Source organism: Zingiber officinale, chromosome 4A, assembly GCF_018446385.1.
Source record: "Zingiber officinale cultivar Zhangliang chromosome 4A, Zo_v1.1, whole genome shotgun sequence".
NCBI classification, from domain to species: Eukaryota; Viridiplantae; Streptophyta; class Magnoliopsida; order Zingiberales; family Zingiberaceae; genus Zingiber; species Zingiber officinale.
The window spans coordinates 75084257-75097871 of NC_055992.1; the positions used below are offsets into that span (position 1 = coordinate 75084257).

The 13615-nt window shown below is 35.7% G+C and overlaps 1 long non-coding RNA gene across 13 annotated transcripts; it reads right to left on the bottom strand.

The window, feature by feature from the left end:
- Positions 1-484: 484 nt before the first annotated feature.
- LOC121969997 lies at positions 485-10561 on the bottom strand. 13 transcript variants are annotated; one of them, XR_006108786.1, is made up of 12 exons: positions 10414-10561; positions 10293-10347; positions 10165-10219; positions 9914-10072; positions 7890-7973; positions 3679-3791; positions 2951-3564; positions 2728-2848; positions 2452-2648; positions 1382-1442; positions 882-923; positions 485-768 (listed from the first exon to the last, which is right to left on the bottom strand). It is a non-coding gene; the product is annotated as an uncharacterized LOC121969997 (long non-coding RNA). The 13 variants fall into 13 exon arrangements; XR_006108783.1 differs by adding an exon at positions 9587-9649 and having other exon boundaries at positions 7890-8793; positions 10293-10560; XR_006108790.1 differs by having other exon boundaries at positions 2951-3020; positions 3100-3564; positions 10293-10557.
- Between the last annotated feature and the right edge of the window lie 3054 nt (positions 10562-13615).

Below are 13615 nucleotides of genomic sequence, written 5' to 3' on the forward strand. Positions count from 1 at the left end.
CATTTTCGACCGATGTCTATGAAGGCAATGTAAAAGGTCTACCATTTTAGACATCGGGTTATAACCAGTGTAGTATCACTTAACGACATCGGATGTAAAACCGATGTAATATTATATGTTAATAACATCAGTTTTGACATCGGTATACAACCGATGTAATATTAGTTAATGACACTGATTTTGCAGCGGTGAAAAATCGATGTAATATCAGTATTATTTAATGACACAAATTCGATTTCTGAAATAGTGAAAACCCAATATTATCACCAAACAAATCATAAAATTAAGTTAATATTATTAATTCACTAAGAAAATCACAAATAAAAATGCACTGATATATCTAAACACACCAAGTCAATATCCATATAACCAACACATAAATATTCTTCTTACAACATAAAAAGATAATATATATTGTGCACATCAAGTCAGTATCCACAAATTACACATAACTATTTTTCTTACAACATCAAAAGGTAATAGATAGTACACAAATATTCTTCTTACTGGTGCCAACGTTATCCTTCTTGCTTTGTGCAAAGATTTAACTAAATCTTCCCTAGTAGTTTTATTTGTTAAAAGACAATTCTCTTTGTCTATTACTGGATGGGCACCTCTGCTTGTTTGATGTCCTGAGGGTGACAACTGATTGGTGATTCTTTGTAAAGGAGACCTCCATCTTAAAGGAGCCACTGGAGGCTTTGGGAACTTTGCAACATCCTTCTTGGTTGTCCTCTCACCATTTAATTGATTCTCCAGTTCTCTTACCTGAATAGAATAAAATAGTCAATATGGATATAAAGCAGTTTGTTGCTTACATAAGGGAAATTAAAGATACTGTAAATTCTACTCAAATAGAGATTAAAAATAAGATAAGTAACCTTTTGCTAGTAATTTTTACTTGCTTGCTCAACTTCTTTGATCTGCACATTTGAAATAATCTGTTGTAAGACAATTGATTTTAAAGAAGCTAAATATAGTGATGCATGGTGTATAGTAGATTATTATGATTTTTCTTGGAATATATAAAATAATTTATTCACACTATCTTCAAAAAGATTCTACTTATATTAACATAATAAATTTTCAAAAGAACAAAATGAAAGATTCTTCCTTCATTCTTAAACCTCATAAATCTAAGCAGCATAGAGGAGACATGATTATAATTAAACTTCCACATAATCAATAGATGTGAATTCACATTCTGTGATTAGGAATACTGAGAGAATCACCAAAATATAGAGAAAATATCAGTGAAATTTGTAAGATAATCAAGTATAGTATTTCAAGTTCTCTCTGCAATCTATCTAAAACTTACAAAAATTATATTAGTAATTTCTTGTTATCAAAGAGGTTGAGACGAGACATGCATAAGACTTACAGAAAACTATGTGTTATGCAACTTGTATTAGAACAATCTGCCAGCAATATGTCCTATTCTTCTACAAAACAAAAATGTTATTGTCTTCTCAGAAAATGGGATAATATGAAAGAGTATCAAAGAATTAACAAGAGATTAATAGAAATGAACTGATAAGAGTTAAGACTACTGACTTACGAAGGAAAACATACTCATACAGAGGATCCAAATGCAGAAAAATAGGTATAAGCATTACAATAGAATTCTTACAAACACAGGAAAATAGGAACAATAATTAAAATTGAATTGTTAATCACATCAAAAGGTCCAAAATTGAAATCAAATTGACTTAATATTATAAAATTTGGATCAAATTGTTAATGCACATTTATAAAATTGCATAATAGAATCAAATTGTGCAATATATTATCAGGTGAAATTTGATATGACTTAGCAAAAATAGACTTATCTTGAGAGTCCTGAAAAGATCATTTAGGTAATTGACCTCTGAATCAAAATTAGAAATGTAAAGCAGGGCAACAACTCTCTTAAATGCATACGGGATACTAATCACTGACTTCAAGAAGCTTTCAGCTGGACCAAGCTTCAGAGGTGATTTCTCTTTGTATTGTTTCAATTTGATCTCTTCATCTCTGCTTGGAATCATTTCCTTAAGCGCCTCCAAAACATTTTTCCCCAAACTATCAGCTTTACCTTTACCGATATAATGTTAATGAAAACATGATAGCATCTAATAAAGTTAGGTCATACTTGATGGTAGATGTACAACAAAAAATTGGTTCTCAAAATTCAGAAAATACACTTAAGGCAAACACAAGATAAGGTCATACACAATATACTTTAAAAGAAAAGATCTCTTGTAAAGTAATTAATAATGCCACCTACCAGATCATAAGATTTAAAGAGAAACTTATATTAAGAAATTCATCCCGAAATGAGCTAAAAATGATGATATTATTCACCAACTAGCTCGCCTTAGCATAAGCAGTAAGTAAAGCAGATCAGGCAAACAAATAGAATATAGACTTAACAGAATTTCCAGTTGCACATGCCAAAGGGTGGTTTGATACCTTCTAAGATAGCCTCACAGACATTTTCTTTCGTTAAATTAAAATCCTTTAGCAAATTTGAAATGTTCTGAGATTTGTTAGGATCAAGGATCCTGCTTTCTTGGGCCAAGGAAGGATCTAATGGACCACCAGCAATCCCCTTTGTGGCCATTGTTGTCTTTGTGCCAAACAAAGTATCAATCATCTCCTTGTTTAGTCTGGAAAGAATAAATTCAAGAGGATTCATGAGGATCTGATAAGCATATAAATGGTTTTCAAGATTTGACCAGGACTCACTGGAAATGGCCAGATTTCGGCTGATCCCAAACCATTGATGGATCAGAGCTTGAAGATTCCCTAATCCCTCATGCTTCTTGTTCATCATTTCTAGATCTGTGGACATTGTCCACAGACTCATCTATCCGATCATGATAATATGAAGAAGAAACTAAAAGATGAATATTTAATCTGATAATGAACGATCTACTGAGAATTAATAATAGATCCGGAAGCAATCTACCTTGGTAGTCCGCCTTGTCGAAAACGATCCACCGGCCCTCAAACGACTCGTCAAAGGACTCGTAGAACAGCTGGATCAAACACGACAAATCACTTCCTACATCTCAGCAACAACAATACTGGAAGAAGGAAGCAAAGGATCAGATGTACCTCCTCTGGCACCACATCTCCCTGATGTACAAAACTTACAAACAGAAATGGTTCTAGAACAATCCTCAATACAGATAATATAATCATTGGGTGCTATACCATGTAAATTCAAGGAAGAACTGAACACTATGATTATCATTTATTAACTTAAACACTTGATTGAAAATTGAAAACAAAAAAAAATATATCTAAATTTAGCAGAAGGAAAGGGACAAACTTGGTTCTATTACCTCTGGATGTTCATTGACGAAACCAAGAAGCCTTTCTCTGAAAACAGTCCTTAAGACTGTATACCCAGTTTCACTTTTTCCCTTGATGATCTTTTCGACAGCATCAACTTGCAAATTAACTTGAAGCTCTGGCTTCATGCAGTAAGTACGCTCATCATGAACAAGAATCTTCTTGAGACTTATAGCTTCAGGTAGAATGTATTTTAACTGTGCTAAATGCGTGTAGGTGAAACGCCTGAACGTTTGAAGAACAACCTCATAAGAAAACTAAAAACACAATTGAATAAGCAATTAAACCACTTCATGACAAAATTGAAGTGCCCAATTCATAGTGCCAGAATTTTTTTACCTTTCTGTCAAATGTTGCAGACGTTGGAAAAGGTAGGCATCGACGCCCCTTTTAGCCTAAGTAAACGAATGGAGGTCTCCATGGCATTGAAAAATTCACACAGCAACTCATATCTAATCACAAAATGAACTAATTAATTATAACTGAGATTCTAAGATAAATGCCGCTCAAGCATGATTACTCTAAAAAATTAAAAATATAAGACGATTGTGTCTCCTATTATTCTGTATATACTAGAATCAGATAAGGCAATTGAGAAAGCTATCTTAATTAGAATCACACATGTGAAGTCAAAGGGGTAAAAAGAAGAGCATACTTTTCAGGAAGGACTGTTTTAGCCTTCAGCAACATGGGACTGGAACTAGGCGCCGACCCATCCCCAAGCTGGTCCTCCACCGACGAGAGATTGGCATCGGATTGAACAAGATTAGACCGATCAGGAGGCCTTTGAAGCCCTAAGGCAACTTGTCGCACATCGTTAATGGAGAAGGCGAGCCTTCGATTGCTAGATCGTTGCGGTGGCTTCTTTGGCTTCTCTGAGAGATGAGATCCCCATCTCTCAGATCAGCGGCGAGCTCCTCGTGGATGCGTGTGGCTTCCCGGTGGGAGCGACCGGGAAGTGAGGGCGAGAAGTGGAAGGACTGCCCTCATCCCCACTCATAGATGTCTGTGACGAGGTTGTAGAAGGTGTCGACGAAGGTAGGGACGTTATCGTTTTTTAACGCGGCGGTAATGCCCTCCTTAGAGCGAAGAAAGAAGGACCAGTACTGCTTGTACTTGTCCTGCACCTTATCCCGCATGATCGATCTCATCTTAAGGTTCACTGCCCGCTTGCCTTTCACTTCCGCCGAGCCCATCACCCACATGAACCAGTAGACCGCGACAGCGCCGACGACCGCCGCCGTCCACATCGTCGTCGAGAGATCCATTGCTCATCTTTCAAATGGTAACTCCTAAAAGGAGGATGCGGAGGATTAGGGTTTCGATTTATGGTGGGCGAGGAGAAGTCCAAAAGAAAGCGCGCTAAGAAAGTCCGCCAGAATTTTGGTTCATAGACACCGGGTTTTAAAAACCACGGTTAAAATCGATGTCTATTAATGAAAAAAAGGTGCTCATAGACATCGACTAAAAAAACCGATGTCTATGAGCGAAAATCTGCGCTCATAGACACCGGGTTTTGGAAAAACCGGTGTAAAATACTCAAAGACATCGATTTTTGCTTAAAATCGTTGTTGTTCCACCGATGTCTATGAGGATTTTTCTTGTAGTGTTGTCACCATTAGATTTGATTCCTTTGGTTGTAAGTGAGCATATAAACATAGATGGCAAGCAAAAGGTTGAATTTGTAAAGAAGATTCATGAACAAGCATGACTAAGGGGGCGTTTGGTTTAGGGTAATAGGAGTGGGGAATGAGAATGGGAATCATTGATTCTCATTGTTAATGTTTGGATTATAGGAATAGGAATACACATAAGGGAATGAATCCTTAAAATTGGGTAATAACTCATTTCCATGTACCTCTCCTTCAATGAGCCATTATCCTATTTTCATCAATCAAAATATTCCCTTATTCCAAAAATACCCTTGACTTAAAACTAAAATTTTCTCCATTAATATCAAATATCAAAATATATTTATTTATTTTTTCTTTCATATCACTTATCTCTCCTTATTCTCTATCATTATATTTTCTCTCTCATCATAGTTTCTCTCTCATCATTTTATCACACACTTTCTCTCTCCTTAATCTCTCCTATCACACTCTCTTTCCTCTTTTTTTCTCATTACACTTTCTCTCTCATCATACTTTCTCTCTCCTCAATCTCTTCCATCGCACTCTCTTCCTTCTTTTTTTCCTCATCACACTTTCTCTCTCATCACACTTTCTCTCTTCTCAATCTCTCCCATCACACACTCTTTTTTCTCATCACACTTTCTCTCTCATCATACTTTCTCTCTCCTCAATCTCTCTTATCACACTTCCTCCTTTTTTTCCTTAACACACTTTCTCTCTCATCATACTTTCTCTCTCCTCAATCTCTCCCATCATATTCACTGTTCTCTTTCTCTCTCCTCAATCTCTCTCATGACACTCTCTCTCCTCATTTTTTCTCACTATATTTTCTCTCTCTTCATCCTCTCCTATCATACTTCCTCTTACATCATATTTTCTCTCATCATGCTCTCTCCAATCACACTCTTTTTTCATTTTCTCTCATCACACTTTCTCTCTCTTCATTCTTTCTTATCACTTTCTCTCTCATAATACTTTCTCTTTCATCATTCTCTTTCATCATATTTTTCTCTCACATTCATCTTTCTCTCACATCTAATTTTTTCTCTTATTTTCCTTTAAGGGTAAAAAAGGAAACTTTGATTTATTCCGATAGAAGATATACAACTAACCAAACATTGATTTTAAGAGTGATACTCATGCTCATACCCATTCCCATTCCACAATACAATGATTCTCATTCCGATTCCTATTCCTATTCCTAGGAAAGAACCAAACGCCCCTTAAATATTGATAATGACCAAAAGTTTCTACCTTAAGGGGATGTCCCATTTCAAGTATTGGAGTGCATCAATGATAATGCCTATAAACTTGAACTACTAGGTGAGTATGATGAACATTCTACTTTTAATGTTGTTGATTTGTCCCCATTTGGTACAAGTGATGATTTGAGAACAAATCCTTTTCAAGAAGGGGAGAATGATGTATGCACAAGGGATGAAGCTACAAAAGATCATTTGTCACTTTCGGAAGGTCCAATTACAAGACTTCGAAAAAAACTTTTCAAGGAAGCACTAAATGAGTTAATCAAAGAACATTGAGCAGATTATGAGCAAGGAGAGATCAAGATAATCCCAACTGCTAGTCATGGCCTAATCCACATAAGACTTAAGAATTTTAGATTACTTACACGAGGCATGCACTACAAGAAAAATGCTCATAGACATCGATTTTCCACCGCCGTCTATTACAAAATCGACCGATGTCTATGAAGGCGATGTAAAAGGTCTGCCATTTTAGACATCAGGTTAACCGAAGTAGTATCACTTAACGACACCAGTTTTCGAATCGATTATGAATCGGTGTAGTATCACTTAACGACACCATTTCAGCAACGGTGTAAAACCGATGTAATATATATTAATAACACCAGTTTTGGCAGCAATGGAAAACCGATATAATATCAGTATTGTTTAACGACACCGATTCGATTTCCAAAATAGTGAAAACCCCAATATTATCACCAAGCAAATCACAAAATTAAGTTAATATTATTAATTCACCAAGCAAATCACAAATAAAAATGCACCGATGTATCTAAACACACCAAGTCAATATCCATATAACCAACACATAAATATTCTTCTTACAACATAAAAAGATAATAGATATTGTGCACATCAAGTCAGTATCCACAAATTACACTTAACTATTCTTCTTACAACATTAAAAGGTAACATATATTATACACATCAAGTCCATATCCACAAATTACATTCCCTAAAAATGCGTGTATCCTCCAAAGCTTTCAAAAATCGAATACTTTTGCTAATCAAATATAATCTAGCATGTATTCAACCCACTCAAATCACACTTTATCAATTTCAACTGTAGAGTACTTGAAATTTGTAAACTGTAAAAATACATAAATAATATATTAGTAAAACCAAGTACTAATCACTTTGCAAAGACATTCTTCAAAAGCAAACTTTGAGAATGCAACAATAAAGCTCTATGTTAGTCTTAGAAGCAAAATGAAATTTTTCCTACACTAATAGGATACCTCAATAAATGAGAGCAACTACATAAATATAGAGCCAGATAAAATACAACAACATTACCATACAAAAGCTATTCATCAATTCACAAGACTTCTTTACATAAAGAATTGTTGAATATCCAAATCTAAGAAGTGATTTGCCTCAAAATAGTTAACTAGTTCGAAATGATATTACAGGTATTACATTGAATTTGTATATATTGTACTAGATGGCGACAAGAAAAATAACATAATGATTCTCTATTGATGTATCATTCTAGAAGCATCAAATTTCAATCTAGAAAGAAGAGGACTATAAGAATGTCTAGAAAAAAGTAAAAATAAAACTGTTAAGTTGAAGACCAATGAGATCAAAAGACCACATTCAATATCAATGAAAAAAGAATTTTAAGGGGGATCTTGGCCAAATTGCTTACTCATTCTTTCCAGCTTCTCAATTTGCTCTCGAATAGCCTCAAGATCCTTTTTCAAGATGTCAACCTCACACACCTTCTTCCTTTCTTTCTTGTTTTATCATATAAAATATGTTAAGGTTAGAAAAATAAACACAATCATAGGATTTAAAAGATGACTGTTTATCACAGTCCACACTACTATAAAGTCAAATGAAACAAAATGACAAAGTCGAGAGAGGACTCAACCACAGAAAAATCACATATATAGATATGTACATATAAATCTACATGCATACTAAGTAGGAATAATCATGTACGACAAGATATTAAACTCATCTGATAAAGTTATAATATTAATTAACAAAAATTTGAGCCTTAAAACAAAACATGATGAGAAATAACCAACATGATTATTTGTGGTGGTTTAATGTCAGAGCAAAATACTAGTACTTAAAACAATAAATAAAAATATATCATCAGATTTTTTTTTAATTTTTCTTTCTAGAATCTCAAAACTCACAACTGGGAGAGCATCAATGAAATTACTGAAGATGGTGTCTAGTGGGCGGGTGTGATAAACAGCAGGAGTGCAAATTACCGCTAGATTAATCGTCTACAAAGAAAATAAAAAGTTGTATTGCATATACATTAGGATCTCTTGCGACGATGATGGAAAAAAGATTCGCTCAAACGATCACGACCAAGGAAAAGATGCTGAGAAGTAAAGTGACAGTAAAAACATGTAGAACCACACAGATCACACTGAAAAAAAAGGATTGAAGGTAAACAAGTGAAGAAGAAGAATGAGAAGAGAACAAAGGGATGAGAAGTTTTTTCTTCCCTTTTTTTGTTTGTCTCCGAAAGGAGTTATTACTTTTGAACTAATGATGTCGATCCACATGTTAAAACTTCTGCAACAATGGCTCTGAAAAGAGCAATCAAAAAAATATAATGTTTTTTAATAACGAAGTAGTTTCATAGATAATTAAGAAGAAAGCATAAACGAACGGTTTACAAATTGTGACTAACTAGACATTTCTTCAAAAGACTTCGTTCAATTACATAAATTATTTACATATTTACATAAGTTGCAAAACTAGCATAAACGCAACATATTTACATGTGTGTCAGTCTAAAGTAATTTAGGAAACTCGTTCAGTTACAAAAATGGAAGACAAGATAATTGCATACAATAATGCAGATTAAATTTAATGCTTAAAAAGTTAAAAGATTTTTTTAATTTGTAGATCAATATGCCATGGCTATTCATAAATTATTTCCATATAATGCCAATAAAATGTGAAATTCCAACATCTAAAGTGCACGATAAAAAGATCATAATAAAAACAGAATATGAATGACTTCCATGATAGTGCAAATATTATGACACAGGTAAGACACGCCCCTAAAAAAATCCATGCAATAAAGATGGAATTCTAACCACTCAAGAAATAAAACTACTATAAAAAAAATGAAACACTCAAGAAACAAAACACACAAGAAGGAATAAAATTCGGCTAAGCACGAAAAAATGCATAGGAAACCGAAAGGATGACTGTATATGAGAAAAGAAACAATGGACAAAATGTGCTTAGCTTCAATCTCATAAAAAAAAACATTCAAGAGTGAGATTCCAGAAACTATACGAACTGGACAAATGCCATTGAAAACATAAATCGAAGAAAGATAAGAGTCGATGGAGTGAGGAGATGGTATACCCAAAACTCCATGGCGATTGGCGAGAGTGAGAAGGAAGCTGTAAAGCGGAGGCGAGAGTGATCCTAAGAAAAAAAAACATCAGCGGCAGTGCTAGGGTTTATGTTCAAAGGGGCATTTATAGAGTAAAGGTTGACTGAAACCGGGTGCCACACTGGCCAGTATCAGAGTATCATTTAAGATCCGAAAATGAAATTTCGGGTTCGAATAATCAATGCCTTGAAATTGACCCACGCTTTCAACAAAAAAATGGTAATCAAGAGAGGAAAAGGGGGAAAGGAAGGAAATTTACACGATGAAGAAAGAGATGCAGGAGACGGCTGGAGTACCATGTGAGGGTATTTGTCTTCGTCTACGACTTTGATGTTCTCAAGTTTGATGTTGAGGTATTGGTTGACGGAGTGGAGGGTTCCTCTGATGGCGAGATCGTTTTTCAGCTCCACCATCACTTCTTTACCTACCAACTCCTTGAAGTACGAGAAGAAGAGCTGCAACGAAACGAAAACCAATTCGAGATAAGGAGAGAAAAAAACTTTAACTCAAGGATGACAGAGAACGCTGTAGTCGAAAGCAAAGGTACCATCTTTGCGGCAAAGATCGAGAGGAAGAGAGGAAAGAGGGTAGCGGTGAGGTTCCTGTAAATTTAGAATTTAGAAATAAAAGGCACGATTTGATCGTCTTCATCGGATCGGTGGAACTTAGCATCACCTTTCCCCCTGGTCGTCTTCAGCTTGCCTCCCTCCGCAGCTACTACTCTGAAACCCTAGAAAGCAAGACCAACTCGTCACCTCTCCTTTCTCGAAATGCGAAGAAGGGCTCCTCTTCTTACCCAAAGGGAGGAGGTGAAGGAGATGCGTCGTGAGTCAATCCTGATCGAGAGAGGAAGAGGCATCGATCTAAGAAGGGGAAGAGGGAGATGAAGCTGAGAGAGATGGTTGGACAGACGGCGGCGAGGAGGAAAGTGGTGGAGGCATCGCGACGGTATACGGTAGACGACGCGATATAGGTTTAGGTTTGGAGGGAAGAGTGAAATGTTGTAAATTTTGGCTAAGTATTGATGGGAAAATTAAATTATTTTATTTTGGTTCATTAACACCACTTTTAACAATGATGTTTTACTATTCGATTTCGTAGATAGAACAAGGAAGTTATCATAGACACCGGGTTTTAAAAACCGCTGTTAAAATCGGTGTCTATTAACAAAAAAAATGCGCTTATAGACATCGGTTAAAAAACTGATGTCTATAAGCGAAAATCTGCGCTCATAGACACCGGTTTTTGGAAAAACCGGTATAAAATACTCAAAGACACCGGTTTTTACTTAAAACCGTTGTTGTTCCACTAATGTCTATGAGGATTTTTCTGATAGTGATGCGACATTGGGACTCTAATTGTGCATGCATTTATTTTGTTTTCGGTTCCTAGATAGCTTTCAGGAGGCATGTGACATTGAGACTCTAATTGTGCATGCATTCATTTTATACTTTTCCTTGTTCACTCCCATTATATAAGGGAGGGATATCTTTATATGAAGTAACTTAGTTTTTAGCGAGATTTGTGTGGTATCTTAGTTCTTGAAAGAACTTCTGAACTTATTGAGTTTACTCTCGTGACGTTCAACCCATCAAAACTTATTACCCTTGGTGTGGCATTTCCTTAGCAGACTTGGTTCGTGCCAGTTCTTGGTTATGGGTCAAGGTTCACACTCTTGTCCTCTATTTCTTTGGGTTCTATCCATCTTTGTCTTAGGTTTCATCACATTTGTTGGTGGGGTACGTATCAGTTAGGTAATACCACCCACCCTTACTTTAATAATGATACCAATTTACTTATTGTACTATCTCATGTTTTTATTTTCTTTGTTATATTTTATTTTCATTTGTATATGCATTGATCCTGTCTAAAGGCTAGGGAGATGACACGTTGACTCAAGTGGATGGTTTGTTGATGGGTAGAAGACTTTTCGATCTGTAGGGAAGCTCCTCAATGAGTCTGTGCATAATCTGATGATCCAACGAAACGTTAGTGACCAAAGACCAAGGAAAGGGTCCTTGGCAAGGCCCTTTAATGCTCAAGTTAACACATTTTCTGACAAGTGGACGAAGAAGAACAGTAGAAGATACGTGTGACAGTAAGGTTTAGATGATGCCAATTGTGTACCTTACCAACGAAGAGGACCCCTCTGTATATATCACCTCTCATAATCTTTGTTATCATGAGGTGGCTTCTTACACCAGAGTTTGTTAGGTTGTTCGCAAAAGAATTTATGAGGAATTTTTTCTATCCACAGATGTACCTCTTTTGTCGTTTATAACTTAAACCTTAGATGAAATCATTGGAGGAGGATGCTATTATAAATGGATGACAAATGGGAAACAGGATATCCTCCGAAGGAGGTTCTAAAAAAATATTCCCAGACAATTCTGACAGATTATTAGAATATTGTTTACTGCTTGTCCGCTAAATATATCTCGGTCGGTCCATAAGGTCGACTGTATTTATGCCCGTATTTGTCCTGAGTTGTTTCATCATATATCAGGTATTACTAAGATTACTTATATTGATCATGTTGGAAATCTGATTGGGAAGTTATATAATAAACTGTGCATGTTGGAAATTTATTCAGAGCTCCATATGAAACTATTTGCATTTACATTCGACCAGTCTTAAATTAGGTCAGGCATATGAAGGTCAATAAGACCAAGAACATTAAACCTAGCTGGCCATTTATCTGGCAGAGAAAAAATAGATATAATATCTTTACACCAGTCAAACCTTCATGGAGGTTCATATGGGGCTAAATACCTTGATCATGATTGGTTCTTATTCGGGACAAGCATACTTGCCCTTTGACTGACCGTACAAAGAAAGATTTATAAATTTGGAGTCATTGAGCCTGGCTGGCCTCTACTTGCCTGAGCGTATATTAACAACTTTATGAGATGAAGTGTCTTTAAGCTCCCCCAGTCTTTTTCCAGCCGGACATACACAGAGAGTCTTATGTTTGACCAACCTTTATCCAGCCGGTTGTATATTAACAACTTTATGAGATAGTGTCTTTAAGCTCACTCAATCTTTGTTCGGTCGGGCATACACAGAGAGCCTTATATTTGATTGGCCATTATTTGGCCAATAGTATATTAACAGCTTTATAAGACTGAGTGTCTTTAAGCCCGACCAGTCTTTATCCAGTCGGGCGTACATAGAGAGCTTTATATTTGACAGACCTTCATCCGACCAATAGTATATTAAGAGCTTTACAAGGCTAAGTATCTTTATGCCCGACTAGTCTTTGTCCAGCCAGACATATACAGAGAGCCATATATTTGTAACGCCCCGCCCTCCTGCTTAAAGGGACGGGGGTTACTTTACTTACTTACTTATTACATACTTACTTGCATCTTAATAATCTTTTCTACTTAAAACAGCGGAAGTCTTGTTTATAAAAAAGGTCACATAGCATACTTTACATAATTCTAAGTCATAATACCAAAAAACATGATTAAATGTCATGAAGTCATAAAACAATAACATAAACTAAGCGTAATTCTTATTGAATAAAAGCAGGTCTTTCTCGCATAGCCGAGCCACTACCACACACATCCTTCTTGCCCCTCCTGCTGCTCCCTTAGTTCATCCATTCCTTGCCTTTATCTGTGGTACAAGGAAAGTAAGCTATGAGCACACAAGGCTCAGTAAGACTCTTTCCTACTCACAAAAAAAAACGTATAGCATAGCATAATCATAAGGCATAAAGCATGGAGTCAAACTCATCATATCATATATAGGAGCATCATATCGTAACTTTCATAAACATAAAATACAAAATGTCCTATCATATCATGTCATAAAAAGAAACCTCAACATGTATCATGTCATAAAGTACATCATGGCATATCATAACATAATCATAAGGTATCATGGCATATCATGACGTAATTATAAAGTGCATCCAAGCTTATTATAACGTAATCATAAGTATCATGGCATATCATGGCATAATCATAAAGTATGTGTAAGATGACATTCAA